The 19,945-nt window shown below is 32.9% G+C and overlaps 1 long non-coding RNA gene across 1 annotated transcript in view; it reads left to right on the top strand.

The window, feature by feature from the left end:
- The first annotated feature begins 5,201 nt into the window (after positions 1-5,201).
- LOC136847091 (uncharacterized) overlaps positions 5,202-19,945 on the top strand; it is a 29,422-nt gene continuing 14,678 nt past the window's right edge. Inside the window, exon 1 of the long non-coding RNA XR_010855610.1 lies at positions 5,202-5,350. This is a non-coding gene — a long non-coding RNA (uncharacterized lncRNA). The remainder of the gene's footprint in view (positions 5,351-19,945) is intronic.

Genomic DNA, 19,945 nt, shown 5'->3' with positions numbered 1-19,945 from the left:
GTTTATATATATATATATATATATATATATATAGCTAGATAACCAATTGGTTCTTAGCCACGTAAAAATAAATCTAATCCTTCAGGCCAGCCTAGGAGAGCTGTTAATCAGCTCAGTGGTCTGTTAAACTAAGATATAATTAACTTATATATATATATATATATATATATATATATATATATATATGTATATATATATATAAATATATATATATATATATATATATATTTATATATATATATATATATATATATATATATATATATATATATATATATATATATATATATATATATGACGTAGCTTGAATGTATCCCATGGTCAGAATATCAAAATAAATAAAGCAGCATTCACAACCAGTATCAAGCATTGTATAATTCAAAGAAAATGTTTCGAAAATTTACTAAAATATGTATTATGAAACTGAATGAAATTTACTTAATGTAGTAACTGGCAGTGGGGTTAATAAAAACACGAATAATTTGCAGAATCGGGTACCTGGGTCTCAAGTAGGTCCTTTATGTGCGTCACTGCACAAATAAGTAAACTCTAAACCATCCCTTTAATAAGAAGGTTCTTTGCAGGGTCAGTTCGACCCCTTCTTACAGCTGCTTTGCTTTCTTTTTTACATTTCTTTCGTTTCCTTTCGTCTATGACTATTTACAAATCCAACTTTTAAACTCTACCTTGCTCTGATTTTATCTTTTTATTAACGAATCATTTCTTCGTATAAGCTCTAAGAGAGTCAATAAATGTAAATCAGCGTTCTTGTTAAACTAATAATAATAATAATAATAATAATAATAATAATAATAATAATAATAATAATAATAATAATAATCTGAATTATCATTATCTCCGTTATTCCCTCTATCTGGCTGTACACTAATCCACCCCAATTCCAGAGAATTTTTTTTTTCCTTTAATTTTAATTTTCTATCTCGAGCCTGCCACGTTTTCGCATGGAATTCTTCTCTTTACATCCAGTTACAATTGACTATTGTTGATCACCCTTTCTTTCAGGTTTCAGACGTGACATCAATCACTCACCCTCTCCCTTGACCTACATCTTATGTCCTTACCGGACACAGTTGTACTTTATCGTTTCAAGCACTGCATTCACTGCTTGTCAGTTCTGTTTCACTTTCTACCAAAAATCAAGGTTATTTTACCCCAAACGAATCCACTTGTGCTAGTGTTTTCTTTTCCAAGGTAACGTGGATTTGGGATCCTATGATGAAAACATCTTATTAAGCATTTACAAATGTCTACCCAGCGAGAATATTATATAAATAAGAGAATATTATGTAAATAACATCTGTTGCTGGGTGGACAGGCTCAGAACTCCGTTATGCCCCTAATGCTCTAAGCGATGGTTATGGCGGGTAGAAAGGTAGAAATTGGGGGCTGGCAATCTTATCCGAAAAGCTCTCCTCTTCTGGTTATCAAGACTTTTTTAGGGGGATGAGGCTGCTAGCCCCAAGGTATGCCCCAATGATGCTCAAAGGCCGATATGCGAACCGAGTCTAGTATATCTTGGTGACCATTCGTCCAAGCGTTGGCAGGACCAAAAACGCTCATGTCAAAAGGGCAACATTTTGCTTGTGTTGCTTTAAAGGCTCAATGAAGGAGGTATCATCACTTACATTACCCAAGCTACATTATCATAGAAACGGACAAGAAAAAACCGGTTGGATCTCACGAACCTTCCCAAGATGGTAAGGCCTAACGCAAACCGCAATGTCATAGGTCATTTGACCTAAGATCTCGCAAGGAACGAGAGAATTCACTTCCACTATCTGAGCATGATACCCGGCCATGACGTCATTAGTTCACCTGGCTGCAAATGGGCCTTTGATTGCTGAAGGTAACAAAATGTGGATTTTCCCTTCGATTGAGAGACGTTGTCTGAGATTAACCCAGGCTTGTGCTGGCATGGGCTCTTGCTCTAGGGCAGCCCGTAAGATTAGGGGCTAGGAACCAATAAATAAAGGTTTATAGTTCTTCTAGAATGCATTTAAAGACTTCCTCCAGCTGTTGAAGCACTGGTTATGATGAATGTGCCGTAAGCAGGCATCCCTATACATGTACGTATAATCGATACAATCTTTATGATGCATTTACATGCATTTATATACCGAATTATACCAAGTATACTCGTATATTTGACATCTAAAAACCCTAATGTGCACACAGCCATACACTTGCTATTATTTGAGAAGGAGGAAGACAAATCTTGCCCCAAACTCACATCTCGCTATCTACGATCATGTTGATAACGTCAGTTTACTTATCTCACAGTCAAGCACACACTTGACTTTTGTTTTTACTCTTTTGTGTTTGCTGAAAGAGGTTGATAAGCTAGACCTAAGTGATATCGTTACTATAATTGTCTAAATGCAATGTCATACTATGTCAATTTCTTATATGCTTATAATGCATAGGAATTTATGTAAACAGATTTTGTGCATTTATATATATATATATATATATATATATATATATATATATATATATATATATATATATATATATATATAAATGCACAAAATCTTTTACACACACACACACACACACACACACACATATATATATATATATATATATATATATATATATATATATATATATATATATGAGAGAGAGAGAGAGAGAGAGAGAGAGAGAGAGAGAGAGAGATTTTTATGCATCGATGCAAGTACTTATACATTATATTTATAGCATCCAATTTACAAATGCCAACTTACTCTAAAATACAGAACATAGGTGAACTAAATAAAAAATTCCATTAGATCAAAGCACTAAAGTTATCTCTAAAAGAATCACGCAGAACAATTCAAATTCATTTCCAGAACACTAACGATGAATATTCCGGGAGTTTTGTTAATCTACAGCTGTATTTACGTTGAACTCCAGGCCCCAAACTTGGGTTTATTCCGTGGTTTTACCAAAGCTACAGCTGTATTTAATCTGTACCGCAAGCTGCCAGACTTGCCTGTGTGTGTGTGTGTGTGTGTGTGTGTGTGTGTGTGAGTGTGTGACTAGCGAAGCAGTATTTACAAAGACTTTCGCATCAAATTCCAGCCGACCTTACGGGACCCCGAAATCTTGGTAATCTGTTAATGGATTGTGAGAATGCTGGCGGCCAGGCACACTGCTGACTGTGGACGAGAAGAGGAAGGAACAAGCAACGGGTGTTTGGGGACGTGCAAATGCATACACAAACTCAATACATGCATTGAGAGAGAGAGAGAGAGAGAGAGAGAGAGAGAGAGAGAGAGAGAGAGAGAGAATGGTTTCAGGGATTACTTCGTCGAGGCCCTTCCATCTTTTCTTTATGATTTGATGGCACACCATTTGGTACTGATCACAGTCGTGAGACGACAGTGGTACTATTTCACCACGAGAGAGAGAGAGAGAGAGAGAGAGAGAGAGAGAGAGAGAGAGAGAGAGAGAGAGAGAGAGAGAGAGAGAGGTGGAAATTATTTCATTATTCATACACATTCATACGTATATTCATGGAGAGACTTTCACAGCTAATAACAGAACTGAAGAACATCAAAATGTTTTAAGTCTATCCCCTAATTCAGGGTGCAGGCATTTTTTATTGAGTTATAGTCAAGCTCAAACAGTCTTACACGAGAATGTATAAGCTGCAAGAGATTGCTAACCCCACGGCCCCAAGCCTCCAACCTCCCCCCTTACCCCACCAAAAAAAGAAAAAGTAGAAGGCACATACGGCCAAGTTATAAAGTGTTTCCTTTAAATTCTTTATTGCAAGTTTGAAAAGCTAAGCAAGAATGATTCTCAGCGGTCGTTTAAGAGTCCCACAGAGAAGAGAAAGATTTGTATAAAACTTAAGTGTCAAAGACGAAGTTGCTGCAGCAATAAAAAGCAGTCAGTCTTTCTCTCTCTCTCTCTCTCTCTCTCTCTCTCTCTCTCTCTCTCTCTCTCTCTCTCTCTCTCTGTTCTCTCTCTGTTTTACTTCTTTTTCTTTCTTCCCACATTTTTCTCTTTACAAAGTCGTTCTTAGTCATTTTAGCGCTGGTTTTCAATCTTAAATGTAAAAGATATTCAATTGAAAGTGACAAGAAATGATGATTCAACCTCTTACTATTGACCCTATGCCTTTAAGTGTGATGAAAATCTGAACACCGATATTAACAGTTTTGAGAAAAATTAAGATGTCTGGTATTCGATGCGTGGAAAATAAAAGACCAATGAAAATTCCTCTGGAACTGTATCTTTTTCACCGCTTGAAACAGTCAGGTTAATTGATGTCGACAGGAGATTAAAAAGGGGGTATAAAATCCTAAGAGTAATAGGATGAATTTGTTAGTAGACGGGAAAGTCCCCATACGTTGGGACACTCGAGTCCTGTGAAGGAGGGATGTGGACTTGACAAGCTCTCAGGGCAACTTTAGGGGCTCGCTTGACCATGTTCCTGTGACATTTTTTGGGAGGTGTTGACCAAAACGAACCTCGTACGAAACAAGAGCTGTTGACGTCGGGATATTGTATAGAGGAAGGGAAAGGGGGGGAAAAACAGAAGGGAAACAGAATAAGGGAAGGAAAAAAAAGGGGGGGGGAGAGTGAGATGGAAGGAAACCTTGTTGATATTTTGGCATCATTCCACGAGGGAGTCGATCTTGTATAACGACTTTGGCGCCATCAAAAATCGCCGGTAAATATCATCAACACACAAAACCAGCCAATTATTGATTACAGGGGGGAGGGGGTGGTTGGGCTGGCGAAGACTTGCTGACTCAGAAGTGGTGCCAAGTGAACGACCAGCGTACGAGGAAGGCGTACAATGCCTACATTTTTCGGGTCACGGTACCCAAAATCGCTGCCAATTGACCAGCGGCGGGCCGAAGCGCGCCCAAACCGCCTGGGGAGTCTCTCCAGACCGGGACTTGATTTGAAAGTCTCCTCATCAAAGGGTTCGAGAAAAATATTCCGCGATCACATCAAAGGGATTATGATGATAATGATAACGAATTAGGCGGCCTCGTACGACGTGTGTCGTCGTACTGACAGCGTGCCAAGTGAGAGTGGCGATTGGCTCCGCCCCCTCCCGTGGCACGGTGGGCGGGTCCCCATTGACCAATGCCGCCTCCCCTTGGCATGGCTCCGCCCTCGGCCTGCGCGCGCATTCATTCTCCTGAAATCTCCGAATAATAGGGGTGACGTTTCCATTTAGTTTACTTTGTTCCCTTAGATGAAGAGCACCTTGCCCTATTGTGTCCTCAAATGCCCCAATCCCCATTGCCCTGGGACCTCATTCCCCTGAATCCCTGAATCCCTTTAGGTCCCACCACGTAATCGGCGGATGGATGATGGATGCTGGGTATGTTCACAGTCGTGGCCTGAATAGGTCATAGTAGGCTGGGTAGACCACTAGTACAGCCAACTAGATCATGACATAGCTGAAAATAGCCGTCGTTCTAGACAGCATTTGACTTCATCATAGTCACTTAGCAAAGATCGGGCATAGGGGTACCATATGAGCCACTCCAATGCCCTAGAATGAAATAAAACTCTCACTCTCTCTCTCTCTCTTTCTATTTTTTTTTCTCTCTCTCTCTCGTTGCTCTTTCATTGCCGTAGTTCTAACACAAATAATTTTATTTTGTATAACTGGCTATCTCATAGACAATCCTGCTGCTGCCACTGCTACCGTAGTCAACTACTTGGTCGATTGTTAGCAAATATTTTCTCGTAGAAACGACAGTTGCAAACATACGGGGATCCCAGATTCTCTCGTTATGATGCAATAACACAAGAAGTAGTTCAGTTTTTTTGACCGATAGAGCATAAATAACAACTTAGAAGACGCTCTAAAACTTTCTCTAGAGTAAGATCGAAGCGGACTTACAATAGTTCAGTTTTAGAGTAAAATTATTGTTTTGCGTAGACACTGTCCGGTGACCTAGATTGCTCTATAGAATAGAATCGTCTCGTCAGGGATTCTTCTCGAAGGATCTCCCCAAAAGAAAAGGATATGTGGTCAGTGAAATGAATCAAAGTGCGGACAGTGACAAAAGATAAGCGGAAATAAACGGAATTACAGGAAACTTTGATAAGTAAACGATTTGCAGAGAAGAGAAGATGGAAAGTGGAGTGGCTCATGAACGATAAAGGTGGTTAATGGTAAAAGGAAAATAAATTTTGCGGTATAATAATAAAAGAGGTCATGAGATATTATATCAAATGATGTTAACTTTATTAAGCATGTATACTCTAATTTACACGCAAAAATAATTAAATTCTACAATACATGTACACACAGGCCTACTGTATGTACTGTATATATATAAAATACATATATATATACTGTATATACACACACACACACACACACACACACACACACACACACACACACACACACACATATATATATATATATATATATATATATATATATATATATATATATATATATATATATATATATATATTTATACACACACGAGTTGGTGCATATATAACTACATATCTGCTACGCAAAAAGGTTGGAAATCTTCAATATATACACATACATGTATGTCGATAACACTTTACCTATACATATTAACGAGTACATGTATAAAACAAAAACATAGGTTTACGCACAAACGTGGTGCCCGCAAGCACAAACATATAAATACATACTAAACAAAACGTCAACGTGAGATGCGCAATATTGAATATAGCGACGAAAACATTCACTCAGTAAAGGATAAATGGGATTCAGAAAAAATAGCGCAAGATTATCCATCTAATTTCCGTACACACACACACACACACATGCACATGCACACACACATACACACACCACACAAATACCTGGAATAGATGACAGTCATAAGGTGACAGGTTAACTAAAAGATTAACCCATATTACATATATTACAAAAATCCACACATTCCAGAATTCTGCTGAAACTCATTCGCTATATGGCTACTTTCCCAATCGGCGAAGATAAACAACTTTGGGTCTGGTCAGCACTTGGATGGCTGACCACTTCCAAATGCCAGACGCCGTCAGTACATAAGCTTCTTTGAACACCAGTGAGGCAGGGCATGGGCTTACAACTTCATCTCAAAGTTGACACGAGTATCCCCTATGCAATGAGGGTTAACAAAATAAGATAAATTTTGTATTCTGTAGAATGAGATGTTTTCCCTGGCGAAATTTTTCGTTTCATCCAGATACCACACACACACACACACAGGTATATATATATATATACAGTATATGTATATATATATATATATATATATATATATATATATATATATGTATGTATGTATGTATGTATGTATATATGTATATGTATCTATATTACTGGCTTGTCATCCTAAACATAAATCAAATGTGAGAAAATACCGTACGTAATTTTATTAAAAGTTGAAGAAAGAACTTAGAATTAAATACTCATAAGCACATTTTCATTTTTAATAAATAATGGTTTACCGAATATTGAAGCTTTGAGTTCGCCAAACGCTTACGAAATCTGGTTTCAGTTATTTTTATTTATCATCCTGATAAATGTAATTAGTATGCCTACGATACCGGAATGCGTTCTTTTAACTTGACATACCGATGCAATGAACAGCAGCCGAGCAGTAATTCAAACGTGGCAAACAATTACCGTAGACTTTATCAAAACTCTGGATAGCGGGAAGATATCGCCGGTAATGTTTACGATAGTCCTAGATTCAATGAAAATTCTCATTCTAGGAAAATGAAGAGAAAAAAATTTTTCGATGTAAGTTCACGGATATTTTCTGAAAAATTACAAAAAAGGAAGGTTAATACTGTAATCATTTTAGGGCTCATTGTACGTAGAATCTAGCAGTTAGGATTTTATATAACTTGGTACAGAGGAGAATAAGAAAAAAATTTTTAGGAAATATTACATACTAAATTCTACACTAAACAAATGATTGGTAATATTATCATACTGCTAAATACCTCCGCTGGGTGAAATAATTATGGTGGCTACTTTACTTAAGTTTAAAAGACCGTTTTCGACAGTATCTCATTCAGTGCTGGACAAGGAAATTCAATATATCCTTAGCTTTTTCCTGATTAACTTGAAATATTTCAATTCATGGCCCATAAATATATTTTCGCAGTGTATTCTTACCCGTTCATAAACCCAGAAAATGAACATTATTTTTTCATTTGGTGAACTGATATATATATATATATATATATATATATATATATATATATATATATATATATATATATATCAAATATGTATCAATTTAAGGAAAACCAAAATTTACAAATATTGTTAATTCATCGGTTGTCCACCAAATTGACACTTCGTTTTAATTTATTGCGTTTTCGCTAAAGTCTATCATTGCATTGCTGTGTATGAATAAACCATTAATATTTTGCTTCTAGTTGCCATAACTTTATCAGTTTTAATATACAGATCTTGCATATATATACATATATATACATACACACACACACACACATATATATATATATATATATATATATATATATATATATATATATATATATATATATATATATATAGCATTATTTGTGTATGAATAAACCATTAACATTTTGTGTCTAGCTGACGTAATTTTATCAGTTTTACAATACAGATCTTTTTTATATATATATATATATATATATATATATATATATATATATATATATATATATATATATATATGAACGTTTTCGTTATGATTGGAGCAAGAACACCAAGACCTTCGATAATGATAAGGATTATTATTATAACTATTGATGAAAGCTGCTGGTGATGACTCCGATTTGAAGAGAATTAACATCTAGTTATGATAATCATTTGGTTAAATAATTTTAATAATTATTATTACTTCTACCGGCATTACCATTTACGGTAGTGAGGAAAGAGAAAGTGATAAGGTATTGTACTATTATTATTATTATTATTATTGTTGTTGTTGTCATACAAGGAAAAAAATATGCTGTGAATGTACGTCAGTTTCGGTCAATATACTGAAAATGAGTTGTTCATCAAGTAGAATGTTGGTCAACAATTTTCTCACACCTTGCATATACGAGTATTCATGAAAACCTGGATAGTAGAACATTAAGAAAACTAAAGGAAGTCCTGGATTAAGTACAATGACATATTTTTATCATCCCGAGTACATTTTTCAGGAACTATATTATATTTTTGTAGTGTAAATATAAATGATTATTATTTGAATAACCATCTGCGTGATCTCTGCTTCTATTCGACTACCTATGAAGTGACAACTGCATTAGGTGCTATTACTTCTTGCAATTAAGCAGTTAACTATTTTGAATCGAAATTACGCGGCCTTTTTAGAGTATCTATATCGCTGCAGATTTCAAATAATCTGGGAACAGAAAAATCTTCACAGAAAATATAAACAAAAACTTTTTTTTTTCGTTCTGCAAAAATTTCATCGTCAAAAAATCCAGAGATGCAAATATGGACGAACGCTGTAAGGCCAGATGTTGACACGGAGCGGCTGTGAGCGCGCTCAAAATTTCGATCCAAAATACAGAAGCTTAAGGACTCTATGTTAGAAGAGATAAAATATAAAATGCTACATAAGATTTTAATGCAAGGCTAACAGTTATCATGACCTTTATTTAAAGGCATTAACACCATAGGTATTGTGAAATCGTATGTGTAAATACTTACATAATACATTATTATTTTTACCCTTGTTTTATGCCTTTGTTTTCAAAAGAAATCCATGCAAACAAGGCTGACAGTGTGTAAAATACGACGATGATAATAATAATAATAATAATAATAATAATAATAATAATAATAATAATAATAATAATAATAATGGACATATTTCCTCAGCATTCTAATTTGAAGTTATCAGTTAGGAAACTTCTTCACTGGCACTTAGTTATATAAAACCAAGGTGAAAAACATTACTTACAATCTGTATTCGAAAAGTACAACAAATGCAATGATAGAGGACATCAAGCTCTATTCCCTCAATCACGACATTTCATGGTGAGCTTCTAATAGCATGACAATTCCCAAGAAATAAATGTACCGCACTCTTTTTTTTTTTTTTGTCTAAAGGTCAAGATACTGCTGTAATAGCTCGGATGTCAAGATGCTGCGCTATCGGCAAGTGTCAAAACGAAATTTGTATTTGGGGAATGTTGTCAATTAAAGTGTCGAAGATTACCTTTTTACAAAATGCATACTACACTTCAGGAACTGAACATATGTTAATTTGCGTCAGAATTTGGGTCAGGAATGCTTAAATTGTCCCTTACGTGAAACTAACAAGCGATTTGCTAATCTAATAGAGCGTAATTCCCGTGCTTCTGAAAGAAATTGTTATGAATTTTGCATCTTTCAACATAATGATAAAAAATGTGGATTAATCCTTGGGTATTGAACACATTATTTCAAATTATAGACATTTGTATTGGCAAGTAATACAAAGGTGAAACACATGAACACAACTTAATATTTTGTGAATTAGAATTCAAACTAGGTAATTACTAATGTTTCAAAATACTAGATATCATTTAATTAAAAACCTCGTGTTTTTAACTGTGTCCAAATGAGCAGATAACGACGTAATTGTTTCCTGATTAGAATTCAGTTAAAATAGAGTTCTAGGATTAGATGTTAAAAATAGACGCTATTAAATATTTGTCACAAACTCCTACCTTGCTAAATAAAATTGACAATATAGTTTGACTGGACGCCAGTACAAAAATGTACTTTGTATAAATTGATTATAAATTTCCTTTGACCGGAAGTATTATATCAAATGTACGAATATGAGTGAATACACGTCTGGTTATTGACACTTTTCGACCTAAAGAGAAACTGAAAATTTAAGACTAGCATTTATTATTACTATTATTATTATTATTATTATTATTATTATTATTATTATTATTATTATTATTATTATTATTATTATTATTATTATTATATCATACTGAATGTCACTAAAGAGTTTTTATTTATTATTATGATATTTTGCTGGATACCACTAAGGAGATTATTTTGTTTAAAATAAATATGGTACTCCAATGAAGATTAACAAATCCTCTGAAACGTAAACTGACTATCTGTGGCTATAATTTTGAAGAAATGACTTATATTATCAATGAATATTAAAAATCATATTTTTTTCTATAAATATCAGCCTATAACGTATTTCAAATGAACATGAAAATGCAATACCATATACTTATAGATATACAGTATATGCACACACACATACATACATATATATATATATATATATATATATATATATACTGTATATATATATATATATATATATATATATATACATATATATATATAGATATAGATATATATGGACATTAATTACAAATGTTTGTTAAGAAACTGAAGGTTAGCTCTAAATATATGCTTATGTTGGAAATATTTAGTTTCTGTGTACATACATACTTACATAATACAAACATACATATACATGTATTATATATATATATATATATATATATATATATATATATATATATATATATATATATATATATATATATACAGCATCTACATATATATCTACATCTATATATATGTATATATATAATATATATATATATATATATATATATATAGATATATAATATATATACACATACAGTATATATTATAATATATATACATGAATATGTATGCTTGTATTATGTAAGTATACATATACATGTATATGTATGTTTGTATTATGTAAGTATGTATGTACACAGAAACTATATATTTTCCAACATAAGCATATTTTAGAGTTAACCTTCAGTTTCTTCTGCAAGAATTTATAATTAATGTCCATATCTATCTATCTATATATCTATCTATATATATATAAAATATATATATATATATATATATATATATATATATATATATATATATGCGTGTGTGCATATACTGTATATATATAATTATACAGTATTGCATTTTTATGTTCATTTTAAATACGTTATGTATTATGTAAGTATGTATGTACACAAAAACTAAATATTTGTCAACATACGCATATTTTTAAAGGTATCCTTCAGTTTCTTAGCAAGAATTTCTAATTAATGCTCATTTATATACACATATATATATGCATATATATATATATATATATATATATATATATATATATATATATATATATATATATATATATATATATATAGAAGTATATATAAAACGCACATACATACACAAATATATATGTGCATATATAATAATAATAATAATAATAATAATAATAATAATAATAATAATTTATAGTGAAATTGAATGAGTGAAGATGTCATCTCAACAAAGTTTTACGTAAACTTAAATTATTTGAACCATCTTCAGCGTAAGTACTGAAATAAAGTATCTAAAAGAAATTTGTAAAGCGATTCAACTTTATCTTCAATGTTCAAAATATAAAATCGCAGGACCTACTCTGCTTTGTATACAAAGAATGAATACTACCGAAGGAGACGTTACGCATCTTTTCACAAACGAAAGCATAAAAATCGGTGAGATTAGTTAGATATTCACGAGAATAATTAGAAAATAATGAGGAATAATGATTCTGAAGTAAAGCCGTAAGTCCATATTTAGTCTGCCTTCGAAAAAACGAATTCCTGCCGCCGCAGATAACCTTGGATATTTGATGCCATTTTTATATAAACCTATCAATAAAACAATCTATAAAATATATTCATGCAAAATTATTAAAATATAAGGGGAAAGACCAGGGTTTGTGTAAAGGGTTTCTAAAATGACCTGGAACTTTTATGGAGATTTTTACATTTTCAATCCTACTGTAAACGCAAATGATTATTTCGATTTCTTTATCTAAAATTTCTTTGTTGATTTTATTATTTGCATCTGTATTTTACTATATTTCTTAGGGGCATTTTTTCATATTTTTTTTTTTAAATATGGTTAATTTATTCTGTGGAAACAAGCTAAGGAAGTTTTTTGGCTCTTTGAATTCTGAGTATAATAATGATAGCAACAGCAACAACAACAACAACAACAACAACAACAACAACAACAATAATAATAATAATAATAATAATAATAATAATAATAATAATAATAATAATAATAATAATACTTGGAAAACAGAAGACAGAAATTAATTTTTCTGTTGTTTTTAATATTTAAATCTTATTCCGTGGTTTTCTGTTGATATATATGCACACATATATATGCGTGTGTGTGTGTGTGTATATGTGATACGTTGAAACTTTACTTGTCCCTTCAGAGTCTCCCTGTGCTGCAATTTCGAAACTCTTACTTCAGAATTGTCAAAGTCACTCGAGGTTAAAGTCTAAAGCAGAATAAATAAGACTGTAACCCTAAGCAATATAATTCCACTGAACGTGAAGTTACACTATCAATCATTAAAATAATAATGATAATGGAGATAAAGCAAGCTAAAAAATAAAAGGTATTTTTACCAGTAAAACGAATAATAATAATAATAATAATAATAATAATAATAATAATAATAATAATAATAATAATAATAATAATAATAATAATGTTTTTGGCGATTTTTCATTGGTTGTCGAAGTGGGAGAGGGGTTCGCTCCTCCAATTTGCTGGGAGCGGAATGAAAAATGAAAAACCTTAAAAAGTTTCTGCAAGCCGCTTGCGGGTATAATAATAATAATAATAATAATAATAATAATAATAATAATAATAATAATAATAATAATAATAATAACAACATTGTGCTTCATAAGAAACAATTTAGCATTTACTTTTTGTCTTCCATATTTTACCCGATTTTGAATAATTTTTTTCGAAAAGCAGTTGCTTGTTTATTGACTGTCATCGTTTTTTTTATTCTTAGAACAGCGTCACTATTTTCGTACATCAGTGTCACAAAATATAATGATGAGACCTTTGTGATAATCGAAAAACCGGCATAATTTGATCATGAAAATGTGAGATCCACGCTTGAATAACTTCATACGTGATACTATAATTATCATACTTATTCAAAAAAATAAACAACCCAAAAGACAGACAATGTAAATGTGCTCTAGAAAAGAAACTGAATAATCTGAAAAAACTTAAAATTTTTTTATGATAAAACTCTCGAATTTAAAAAACTAAAAGGCATTTTCTAAAAGCATTTTTTTCTTATATATCAGCGATGATTTAAGAATAAAACTATAAGAGATTTATTCATGGGAAAAAGTTAAGTATATCTTAGTTTAACCAGACCACTGAGCTGATTAACAGCTCTCCTAGGGCTGGCCCGAAGGATTAGATTTATTTTACGTGGCTAAGAACCAACTGGTTACCTAGCAACGGGACCTACAGCTTATTGTGGAATCCGAACCACATTATGACGAGAAATTAATTTCTATCACCAGAAATAAATTCCTCTAATTCTTCACTGGCCGGTAATGATATTATACATGCCATGAATTTGAAAAACTAAAAATTTCTTTCTTATGTCTAGTTCCCCAAGTCCGTGGTCAGTGATGATGATGTTGATAATATAGAAAAAAAAAATATATGTTTTCTAGTTTTTTGGGGGAGAGAGATTCTTGTTTTGTGGAGGGAGAAATTATTTTTTTAGGGGGAGACATTCTTTTTTTGGGGGAGACATTCTTGTTTTTTTTTTTTTGGGGGACATTCTTGATTTTTTTTTTTTTGGGGGGGAGGGATGCATTCTTTTTTTGGTGGGGGGACATTCTTGTTTTCTTTGGGAGAGACATTCTTGCTTTTTTTTTTTTTCATGGGGGAGATAATCTTATTTTCTTTTGGGAGAGACTATTTTTTGGCGGGAGACATTCTTGTTTTCTTGAGGGGAGACTTTTTTTTTGGGTGGGTGACATTCTTGTTTTCTTTTAGGGGAGATATTCTTGTTTTCGTTTTTGGGGAGGCATTCTTGTTTTTCTGGGTAAGGGGGAGACAGTCTTGCTTTCTTTCTGGTGAGACATGCTTGCTTTTTTTGTGGGGGAGACAGTCTTGTTTTCTTTTGGAGGAAACATTCTCGTTTTTTGGGGGAAGATATTTTTGTTTTTGGGGGAGGGGGTGGCAGGAGACATTGCTGCTTTTTTGGGGGGGTGGGGATTAGGGTGACATTCTTGCATTCTTACAAAGGTGCCTGCAGAGTCGCATGCGTCCCGCGGCGGGCGATGAAAGGGAATATTGAAATTCAATTAAGTCGTCCTCGCCGGGGAAAAAAGTGTTCCCTCCGATTCAAAGTTAAATGGATTTTGCTGTCCTCGAGTTATTTCGGAATAAACGTAAGTACAAACTCCGTGCATGACAAAATTTCACACGGACAACTACCAGGGGGATAAAATTCTCACTCTCTCCCGTCCGACTAAAATAGTCGGACATGCACGTACATCTGCATGTGCATCTGTTATTTGGTTGCGTTGGAGTTAAAGTGGAAAGCTCCCACTTCGGGTTACATGAAGAAGAAAACGTACACAGAGCCAATTGTATTTGAATCACTCTCCCTGTCTCTCTCTATCTTACCCTTTTATCGTATATCTAGCTATCTATCTATCTTTCTACCTATCAACCTGCACATTACGTATCTACCTATCTATACAGTATATGTAATATATATATATATATATATATATATATATATATATATATATATATATACATTATATATATACAGTATATATATATATATATATATATATATATATATATATATATATATATATATATATATATATATATGTATATCATTGTTGAGGTCTTTATCAGGTGTAAAAATCAAAGCACAAATTTCTCTTCTGCAAGATTCTTATGTCTTGGAATTCCTGGTTTTAGTTAAAATACATGCATTACAAGGTTTACTAGATTATAGCTGAACAGGTATAAATAAAGAAAAGTACGTACAGCACATAAACGTGAACTTGAACAAGAATCCAACTTGAATTCTGTTTGTTAGAAAATCGTCTGACAATACGCCTGGGGCAAAACCGCTTTCAGTTTGTAAAAGCAAATGAAACAAAATGAAAGGAGGTTCTTATACTAATAAGTACTTTGAAGAGTTTCAAAGACTTGCTAGGTAAGATATCAATAAGATCTTGTGGAAGCTGTACTGCCTTTGCGTGAGAGAGAGAGAGAGAGAGAGAGAGAGAGAGAGAGAGAGAGAGAGAGAGAGAGAGAGAGAGGACAGGATGGTAGGGGATTAACCTAACAGTGTTATGACTAAACGTCACCTGTAAGCAGTATAGTGGTGAGTAACCAGGCACTATCACAACTTGAAATAAACGCTGTAATGGCCTCAGTCCAACACTTGCAGCTCTTGCTAAAAGATATTAATTGGAGTCTTTTGAAAAGAAATCCCGTCCAAATTATAAATCTCGGCTTCTATTGAGCCAGAGCCAGAGAGAGAGAGAGAGAGAAAAGAGAGAGAGAGATTATCAATTACCTTTCATTTAGTTACCTTTTTTTTTTAATATCCGCCAGTACAGCTAATAGGTTTAGAAGATAAAAATAGGGCTATGATGGCCGGCTGGCTCATATGCGCTTTTGAATTGGGGAAATTCATGGTCGAAATCAAAATATTCCTCATTTGAAATGCAGAGATTTTTTTTTCTAATGGAAATCCATTATGCCCCGTCATATTGTTTTCTTTTTATTTTCGATTTTTTTTTTCGGGGGAATTATAAATGAGATGAAAATTAAATATTTCCACGCGGCTTGGATGCTTAGTTTTATACGATGGACTAAACTGAACTAAGCCGTTAGCTGAGATAATTCGCGAATTTCACTGGAGAATGACACAACAAATTCGTAAAATCTTTACAGCAAGTTTCGTTAGGTTGCTTGCTTATAACGTCTCAAAAGGCCGATGATGACTATTCATTACGAAGTCTTCATATTTCTCAAGCGAATATTTGAATATACCAACTCATACCTTTCTTGACAGCCGATTGGTCTATCACTAAAAAGTAGTATTCACAGACCATTCGCTGGTTCGAGTACCCCTGGTGACGGATGGCTTATCACTTATAAATTCCATTTAGGAGTATGCGTTGCAAGGTAGGGTGAATTTGTCATTAAACGACATTTCTAGTTTACGTTTGTGAATTTAAAATTTCACGGTGCATGTGGTATATATATATATATATATATATATATATATATATATATATATATATATATATATATATATATTTATATATAATATATATATACATACACACACACACACACACATATATATATATATATATATATATATATATATATAAATATATATATTTATATATATACATACACACACACATATATATATATATATATATATATATATATATATATATATATATATATATATATATATATATATATATATATATATATATATATGTACATATATATAAACATGCACGTATGTTTTTCTCTCCGAGAACGGAAAATCACGGCCAAATATAAACGAACATGTTAGAGGAAAAAAAAGAGGGTATCTTTTTCTAATAAACATTCCAAAGATGGTTTTTTGGGCCGGATCGCATAATAATATTGCTCTCATCTGCGTGCCTGGGGCATTTGGCATGGCGTCCGCAGGAGTGAGTTATTTAGGGCATTATTCTGATAGCGATGCCTGTATCTCGCGACATTCTGAATGACGTCATTCGAATCTGACGACGGAAATTCTTCTGACCAGAAAAAAATAAGTTTTGAATTATGTTTTGTTGAAGCGATTTTTGGGAGACTTACGATTCCTTTATTGCGGTGATTACAGAATTCAAAACAGACTACCACCTATAGCATGTATTTATTTATAGAAATTTACTAAAATATACTAGAAATTGCAATTACTAGATTGGCATCTATTGGAAGTACTTATGAAAATTTACTATAAAATACTAGACACTGCCAATATTCACACAGATGTTTATTGCAAGCATTTTCTTAGAGGGCTTATATGCAATGATCTGATTTAAGAAACAGCCTCTATCAAGTGACTAGTTTACTTTTATTCTTATATAATTTTATCGTGTATATCCAGGAAAATATACATACGCACGCGAAACGTGTATATATATGTATGTATATGTATATATACATATATATATGTATATATACACAAAATATATACATATGTATATATACATATGTACACACATTCAATATTTCAACCATTATAATCTTCAAATCGCATGACAGCAATAGAAAAAATTTGAAGAGCTCCATTCTCAGTTATATGCGAACTCATCCATCTTCAAGATTTATCCTCAGAACATTACCTGTCGCAAGAACATATCACGGTAAATGGCGACTGTAAGTAATTAAGACATGACTCAATTGATCTGCGGTACTCGAATTTTTCTCCTTAATTCTACGTCCATTTGAACTATGAACGTTATGTCAGGCCCAGAATGGGACTCGTAAATTCTAGGCGTAGTTTGTTTTATGTAACAAAAAATGAGAGAGAGAGAGAGAGAGAGAGAGAGAGAGAGAGAGAGAGAGAGAGAGAGAGAGAGAGAGAGAGAGAGAGAAAGTGGTCGTGCTTAAGCTGTAAGAGAATGGGATGGAGAGAAAGAAAAATTATTATGTTTAATAATACAACAGAGAGAGAGAGAGAGAGAGAGAGAGAGAGAGAGAGAGAGAGAGAGAGAGAGAGAGAGAGAGAGAGAGAGAGTGGTCGTGCTTAAGCTGTAAGAGAATGGGATGGAGAGAAAAATTATTATGTTTAATAATACAACAGAGAGAGAGAGAGAGAGAGAGAGAGAGAGAGAGAGAGAGAGAGAGAGAGAGAGAGAGAGAGAGAAAGTGGTTGTCCTTAAGCTGTAAGAGAATGGGATGAGAGAGAGAGAAAATTATTATGTTTAATAATACAACAGAGAGAGAGAGAGAGAGAGAGAGAGAGAGAGAGAGAGAGAGAGAGAGAGAGAGAGGGAGAGAGAAAGTGGTCGTGCTTAAGCTGTAAGAGAATGGGATGGAAAGAGAGAAGGAATTAAGCTGTAAGAGAATGGGATTGAAAGAGAGAAAGAAATGATTATGTTTAATAATATAAATGAGAGAGAGAGAGAGAGAGAGAGAGAGAGAGAGAGAGAGAGAGAGAGAGAGAGAGAGAGAGAGAATACGATAGTAAGTTGAATGGGTCAAAATGCAAAAGAGAGGGATGGAGTGAGAAAAACTGAAACTGTTTAGTTATAAAAATGAGAGAGAGAGAGAGAGAGAGAGAGAGAGAGAGAGAGAGAGAGAGAGAGAGAGAGAGAGAGAGAGAGAGAGAGGTCGTATTTAGGCTGTAAGGAGAGGGATCGAGGGAGAAAGAACTGATAATGTTTAAATATAAAAATGAGAGAGAGAGAGAGAGAGAGAGAGAGAGAGAGAGAGAGAGAGAGAGAGAGAGAGAGAGAGAGAGAATGACATGGTGCCGAGGTATATGAGAGATGTGTCTTACTCAAAATATATTAGACCGTCTAGAACTCTAGATGATTTGTTTTCCAACAGTTCAGTTAACTTCTAAATCAAAAGTTCATGAAGAATATGACACTGAAGTTTACCGAAATCTCTCCCTCTCTCTCTCTGTATATATATATATATATATATATATATATATATATATATATATATATATATATATATATATTATATATATATATATAAATAAAATGAAATTATGGGTATTAACGCCAGCCTTTTCTTTCACTGTGGTAAGAAAATGAGAAAACGAATTTTTATACTGGCGGAAATTGATTATGTATTTTAATAATTTATTTTTTCTACTTTTAAAAGTCATGACAATTGTCATCGTCATCTACACTGTCTTTATCATTTCCGATTTTATTTACAGTTCCACTATTTCAAAGAAACACAAAAGCTAACATAACAATAATAATAATAATAATAATAATAATAATAATAATAATAATAATAATAATAATAATAGTCTCCTTTAGTTACAAATAATAATTTAGTTAAGGTGATGTTCATCTTTTTCCTTTTTTTCCA

The sequence above is a fragment of the Macrobrachium rosenbergii genome, chromosome 16 (assembly GCF_040412425.1).
Source record: "Macrobrachium rosenbergii isolate ZJJX-2024 chromosome 16, ASM4041242v1, whole genome shotgun sequence".
In the NCBI taxonomy this organism is placed as follows: Eukaryota; Metazoa; Arthropoda; class Malacostraca; order Decapoda; family Palaemonidae; genus Macrobrachium; species Macrobrachium rosenbergii.
Note: the sequence above shows the minus strand (reverse complement) of the source record. Positions and strands in the feature narration are given on the sequence as shown.